Source organism: Tigriopus californicus, chromosome 11 (assembly GCF_007210705.1).
Source record: "Tigriopus californicus strain San Diego chromosome 11, Tcal_SD_v2.1, whole genome shotgun sequence".
In the NCBI taxonomy this organism is placed as follows: domain Eukaryota; kingdom Metazoa; phylum Arthropoda; class Copepoda; order Harpacticoida; family Harpacticidae; genus Tigriopus; species Tigriopus californicus.
Genome location: NC_081450.1, coordinates 13,464,215 through 13,471,688, shown reverse-complemented (window position 1 = coordinate 13,471,688; position 7,474 = coordinate 13,464,215).

Here is a 7,474-nt window from a genome sequence, read left to right as displayed (position 1 = left end):
ATGTAATTGAAGCTGGCCCCGAATCAAGTTGGACTTGAGAGGCGCTCATAATGGCCCTCTCTACGTACAACTCACTACTTATGTGTTCGTTCCTACGTACGTAGCAGTATGTACACATGCACGTACTAGGAGCACACACACGCACACACACACATGGGTTTGAAGTGTCCCACTGTCCCTGCATGAGAGACTTGAATGGCAGCTGATCTCCTCGATCGACAGTCGTCGACGACACCCACCGACAGACCCAAGAAGACCGTTTCCTCGGTTCTCTTGTTTTAGTGCACGCAGACAGAATTTTGCGAACGCCGACAGACGCCCCGAAGACCACTGCTACTCATGTGTGGATGGAGTAATGGCCCCACTAGCAGTCGTGGTGGTGGTGGTGGTGGTGGTAGTCTCTAGTTCTAGTAGTTGTTGTTGTAGTAGGACAGCACAATCTGTGCGAATTTGCGCAAAGTTGCATGCAGTCACGGATCTCGCAGGATGAACATTGAACAGGGATGAGCAGCCGAAGCCGTTGTACCGACATACGAGTACACCATACAATTGAAGTTTTGGCCTACTTGGCACCTGGACACTCAACTCGGTCCACTGAGGCGTGCTGAAGCTCTGGATTGGTTCTCAGAGGACGAGAAACTGGGACGAGAATCTTTGCTCCCCATGCTCCTCGTATAGGTAGAATCAATCCGATCAATGATCATTTTCCAAGGGGAAGTCATCGCTATAGGTTGGAGTCGTCCCCCCCGGGTCAGTGCGTGCATGCAGAACTGGGACTGAATCTACCGTAGAGTACGTGTACGGGTACGAATGTCTTCCACTGAGTCAATGATAAAGGCCTGAGGAGGCCAGATACCAGGATCGAGTAGTCGGGGCCAGAAACAAGTTTCTGACCAAAGGAGGCGTACACTCAGTCGTTCGTTTTGATGTCGAGAGAATTCGATGGACTTTAGAGGAACCATGGAGGCAGCAAGAGCATGGTCCTATGAAATTGTCAGGGTTAAATCAGAAAAAGAGAACAAACCAGGAAAATCGGACAGTTCATTGACTTGCATTTCGCAAACAGATTCGTACTCCACTCCACAAGGTCTGCTGCGTGTTTGAACTGGTGGTGGTGGCGGTTCAGGCGGGCGACGACTGGGATCGATTGTGCAGGTATCTACATATAAGAGTCATGGCATAGGTGCATACTATGCTAAAGCAATCAAATTTTATTGAATTTGTCTCCTACTCTTTGAATCACTTGTGGTGAGGGAGTGATAACTCGCCATCCTCGTTCATCCAGTTTAACAACCTGACGTCATCGTTTGCTCTTAGGTTGTCTGCACTGCGCACTCTAGTACACACTGCCTTTCCTGGACCCTGATTGATGTACTTTCAATGAACCAAAAAGGTCGTCTTCGTCGTCGTTCCAGGGAGCAATACTGTTTTGAGGACCAGAGATAGTATTGGGACTATTATACCTCTATCAGTGCGTCGACTGTTGATTGTGGTTTTGGGAACTTGGTGCAGCTGGCCACAGGAACCAATTTGCCACGTTGTCGACTAGACAATGCAGATTTGGCATATTTTCATGCCAATCTAGTCATGACGGATGAGAGAGATCTGAATATTTGGGGTTGAATGTCGTCGAATGGAATGAATTTGGCTGGGAACCAACCGCCAATGAGTGTTTCATGTTGTGGAGTCATGGGGAATGCTGAAAGTCCATTTACAACCCACCGATCCCATTACGTTCCATCCAGACAGGAACGCTGAAGAGCATTTTCCCTCTTTTTTTCCTGCTAAAAAGCTTGCACAAGAGGCATGCCAGATTGCAGAAGTGGGTTTTACAACCCAGGTAGGCCTAGTTATCTGCTCTTTCTCTCTCGCACTCAACCATTGCCAGTGCTAGACGAAAAGTAACCAAGTCGTTTTATGCAAACTAAACCAACCGTTCAAGGGAGGGAAACCAATCTCTTTGTTCCACCTCCAAGCCACACAAACGCACATACACTTACGTACTAATGGACCCGTATGTACTGCACACGGTCCGTAAGGAACGATTGCGATCGGCGGGGTTTTCCGCCTTTAATGAAATACAACCTGGCAGTCATGTGTCTCCATTTCCAAGATTTCAGTTTATCACTAAGCCAGATCCACCACGGTTGAGTCATGCGGCGGCGTGATATTAAAATAGCAAATGAGTGAGTACCTCGAAACAACACGCAAAGGGACAGCATTCATTCTTACCCTTCTGTTCAGCATTGACAACTCCTTCTGGCTCCTGGTCGGCCAAAAAATGATCACGTAGCCTTTCGATCAAATTATGGCAAGTGGCAATACGCGTCGTCCTTGTGGTTTGGACTTCCAAATGGGCCAGATCGATCATTGGATTGGTTACATGGGTTCTCGAGATATCATGCTGAGCACGTGTTTGTTTTGGCCATGACACACCGTGCTTGCTTCAGTTCCAAAATTTCTCGGCTCTTGGGCCGAACGAAGCCCCTCGGTCCAATTTGGGAGCCACTCAGACCTTATTGAATGATTCGCATGGAAGGCGTGCCCAGTTTGTTTGTGTTTTGCTTCACGTCTCGGATATCTGTAATCAGGTAGCACTCTTCATGTACGTACGTACGTACGTACGTATGCTTACACCATAATTTGCTCGTTGAAATGAGGCAGTCTTGCATTTGGAATGCAATAAATCATCTCGCGTATCTGGGTGTCAATCTCCCGCCTTCTACTGTACTACTTACGACAGCACTTGCTTCAGACAGAAAGTGAGTGGCTGCATGTTCGCCGCCAAGATGATCGAGACGTGAAGGAAAAGTGAGTGTGAGAGACCAATAAATTAATAGTCATTTCCGAGCCCACGGACTAAACTGGGATTGGAAAGAGCATCAAAGCTAGATCTTTGGGATCCAATGGTGGATAGAAAACGGGTTATTATGCGTTGATTGACTGTAATTACCCATATTAGTGCCAATGAGCAAACCTATATTTGTATGCAACCACGAGCGGGTCTCGAGTTGCTCGAGTGAAAAGAAAAGTGAACGACCTACTACCGACTCACACATACAAAAAAAAGAGCCTGACTTGATACGATATCCATTGGTTGGTTGGTCATGATTCACACCAAGAAGTCCCCTGTCATCCAAGACCATGATCTCCTGTTCTCGATAGGCTTCAAGTTGGCATTTTCTCCCGAAATCGGCGAAACCTTCGAAGCTTCACAATGATATAAGGAATCGCCGAGTCATTCTGGCTACACTGGGGACTTATTCGACCATCAGCCTCGATTTAACGACGAGTTGAATTGGAGAAATGCGCTCCATGGTTTAATCACAGGTGCGACTGGTTGGATCATGGTTGGATAGGAGAGGGATGTGGAGGGAGTACTTTATAGGGTATCGAGTGTAACGAAGCTTCCCCGCTCGTATTTCCATCTCCATCAATGTACACTTTCAAGGGACAATGCTGAAAGTACGACACAACCATTGCTTTCATGCCATGTACAACAAAAAATCATGCCGTTGAAATCGAGTACCGGATACTGGAAAAGTATCATGCCACTTGGGTAAGAGGCCAAGTATCAACCTTTCCTCTTCAGCAACACTGGGTCAATATCAAAATCGCCATCAATAATTGGACCATGACTTTTTTGAATCCAGTCCAAATGCGGATTACGTCCTCATCAAAAGTTACTCCTACGTAGCGGATAGAGAAAAAGAGAGAAGGACTCCCCCATGGATTGATATAAATGTGTACGTAACGGTACACTCATTTGAACTTTGAAACCAGCCAGTGAAGAGCCATGGCTGCGCAGACCATTGAATCGGGGGAATTCCCCCAGGAAAATCGCCTTCAAGCCTGACAAGTCGGCTAATTGCTGCTCAGAGCGAGAGAGTGGCTGACTGACTGACTGACTGACTGACTGAGAGGGAGGGTTGCTTCGGATTCTTCATGGTGAAATATCGGTTCCCATCGATTCAGGGTTGAATACTGGTGGACTAAGCAATACCAGTGTATAGTCAGTCCAAGAGAAGAGACAATTCAAGCCATTGGCTTGCATCCAACCATCTCATGGACCGAGGACAATTGCGTGAAGTCATCCCTAGATCCATGAAGGATTGGGGGGAAAACCACCTTTTCCGAACCTTAAACCAATTCACCTTGCACGGTGGTTGGTACCACGTAATACTTTAATGCTACCTATGCGAGTAGATACCATACAATAGTACACCTCCTTATACTTGGTAGCTCTCTCCGAGATCATCATTCTTCAAAGGGCAATTACTTTCCCCAGAGGAACGATGGAAAATGTGGACTCTGGAAACGAGTGAGATTTTCCGGGTAGCCATGAGGAATCATCGAAGTGTCGCATTAGTTGTGGTTGAAACAAATAATTTGATAATTGTTTCACGACTCGTAATTGCTAATACCAACGTTACTTCTCTGCTAATAATAAAGGTGATAATCCCACCGAGAGGTGGTGCGCACAAGGAGTCGATATGGCGACTACAGTTCGCGGATTATGTTCGTTTAAGCCCCGTTTATGATTCCTTCGAAAAGTGCCTCTTCACCGGGACTATGTTCTAGCAAGCAATGGTAGCGTTTCCTCCCCCCCTTCCTCCTCTATTCTACGGCCAATTAAGTTTCAAACCCATTTGACCAAGAAAACAATGGCAGCTTGGACGAAATTCAGTGGGTGATAACAAGATCCTGCCTGGTAGGTGGATTTCTGAGCCGACCACGACGAGGCACAATAGATTCATAACTTGACGTGGGCCTCAAGGCCTAGCGATAATGATTTCGTCAGTTTTTGGCCCCAGAGCCTTGCCTTAGTTTATTGACAGCTGACACGAAAGGTCAGATTTGGACGTGGACACGCTCAGAATATAGTAGTCTAAAATAAGACATTCCTGCTTTTCGCGGTGGGTTGTTGTCTGCAAATTGCGGTGTTTTGATCTCCAGCCTCAATCGCTAATCTCGCAGCTGTCGAGTTTGATGGAATGAAATCGAGTCAGGAGAGTAAAAGAGAGAGCAAAAAACAGATTCACTTTGAACAGTTTTCATTTGGTCTATCTAATAGAACAAGTGGTTGTGCTGTTGCTGTTGTTCTTATTGCTCGTGATGGTGATGGTAACAGAAGGAGTATTCTTTACACATACAGTGGATCCTCCCAATCCTTCCCCTGTACGTACTAGCGTTCTTTTCGTTGGTTACTTCGTTTGCTCGTCTCGTTCACCGACGGTCTTGACAACCAGAATTCACTCAAGTCTGCGGTTATCTTTTTTTCATGTCAACGATATTCGCAAAAATCTCAATGGACTCTAGATACGTCTACCGTCCAAAGACATGAGTTCGCTCCAAGTACCATAAGAGTCGTCCACAAGTCGGAGTACTCTTGATTAAAAAGAGGTTATGCCAAAATGGTTGTCAACAATGGTCTGTCGGGTGTTGGGTGTCGGGTTTCCAAATCAAGTGCTTATTCAACTCCCCCCTCTCTCTCTCTCTCTTTCTCTCTGTCTCCAGTAGTGGGTTCCAAATCAGTGGTCACTTCCTTCATCTTGGTTGTTCTTGTCTCCAAGTACGGGGTTTAGGATTGGCCAACCTCCTAGCAACCACCGAGGCCACTTTTGTCAGTGGATATGAGCGGATGGATGATGATGATGATGATGATGATGATTGCTTGTAAAGACAGAGCAGAGCGGGTTTCAATCAAGTTCGATATTTCGATCATTCAGAGGAAGACAAAAAAGGAACCTCCTCCATCCCTTCCTCGTACTCGTCCGCCGTTCAAGGGACTGAGACAACTGAGAGAACTGAAAGCGAACTGAAAGAGAGGTCATCCTGGATGGGACTTCAAAGCCGGAGTCAAAATCGATTTTTTTCTTCAAGGGATACTCTCCGGTTTGGTCCTGGGCCAAAGGCAGTCAGGAAGAAGCAGAGGTATCGGTCTCATCTGAAGACTTTTTGGAAGGAAGAACGAGGGGTTCAGTGCTCTGCTCCAAAAACTACATTTGGCCCTGAAGACACAAGATGGAGAAGACGGCGAAGAAGACGAAGTGGCTTCAGTAGGAGTCGAGGCATGCAGTTGGTAGGTGATTTAGCGCTCGTCTAAGTCCATTGCTTGCAGACTATCATCGTTCGCAAAAACTCGTCCTGGGGCAACAAACTCCATCAAGACGGACGGCAGAACTACATTCTACACACAGAAGAACACCAAGACAGCATCAACAACAACAACCACAACAACAACGACAACAACAACGACGATGAAGGAGAAGCCGAAGGGTTAGCAGAACAAGAAGACGAAAAAAACGAAGCAGAGACTTCAAAAAATTCTCAAACGCTTCTTGATCTCACCCAGTATATACACCGAGAATGCTACACCCCTCTCTACTGCGAATGTGTATAGACATGTATACATCAGTATGTACATACGTACTGTTTAGACTCAACGGGAAGGGAGGAGCGTTTTGGTAGTGGAGTAAAATATGCCTCAAACCTCCTTTCCTCAAGGAGAACGACGGGGGCTTCTGGGTTGTTTTATGTACGAGATAGTCTGCCTTCAAAACCAACCTGCATTTGTCTGATGACCGAGAGACGCGTAAATTCATTTGAAATGGCCCAAAAGAGCCCCCTCTCTCCTTCTCAAGTTAAGAAACGCTCAAATCATCATGGCTTGACCGGTTTTTTTAGCGCCCCAATGGTGGTGAAGATGGTTTTATCTGCAGAAGCGTCGGTGCTGGATTTCATGGTGTTTCTGTGTTTGTGCTTCTTAGCTACGAATAATGGCACTGAGACCTTTCGGGCCTCTTTTACACCCTGGATGAGGTGCACTAAAGATTGCAGGGCTTTAATTCAATTTGAACTCGCCGCCTCCGTTCGCAACCAATACAAGAATATCGAATTCCTAGCCAAGCAAATAACAATGCTCCGGGCACTAGGGGGCGCTGGTAGCCAGCTGTCTGTCGTTTCCATAAGGTCGCCATTATTAGCTCTATTATGCATAAAATGCACATGAAGAGCACGTGAACTGACTATCTGTTATGGGTTTGCCGTGGATCGTCTTTGCATGGGTTCAACGAACATATTCTCCTAATGAGGGAGACCTTTGGGAGAGAGAGAGAGACCCTCCATAAAGTCGCCTTTTACAACCCGCCTGGACCTTAGCCCCCCGAATCAAGTGGGGGCATTTGCATTTGAATAAAATGCCTTCCACTCTTGCTTTTGCATCTCTCTCTCTCTCTCTCTCTCTCTCTCTCTCTCTCTCTCATTCGTCCTGTGTCCGAGGAAGATGAGGATGCCTTTTTTGCTCGCTTTTACTGCCACTCTGTATTGCTCTCTCTCTCTTGTTGTGAGCAAAGGAACGACGAACACATCTTGGGTTTTCGTCGCTCGAGACGAATGGAATGCATCAAGGGGGAAAAGTACGCCATTGAATGCGCCACTCTCCAAGTCGGATTGTGCTTGGGATCCGTTTTGC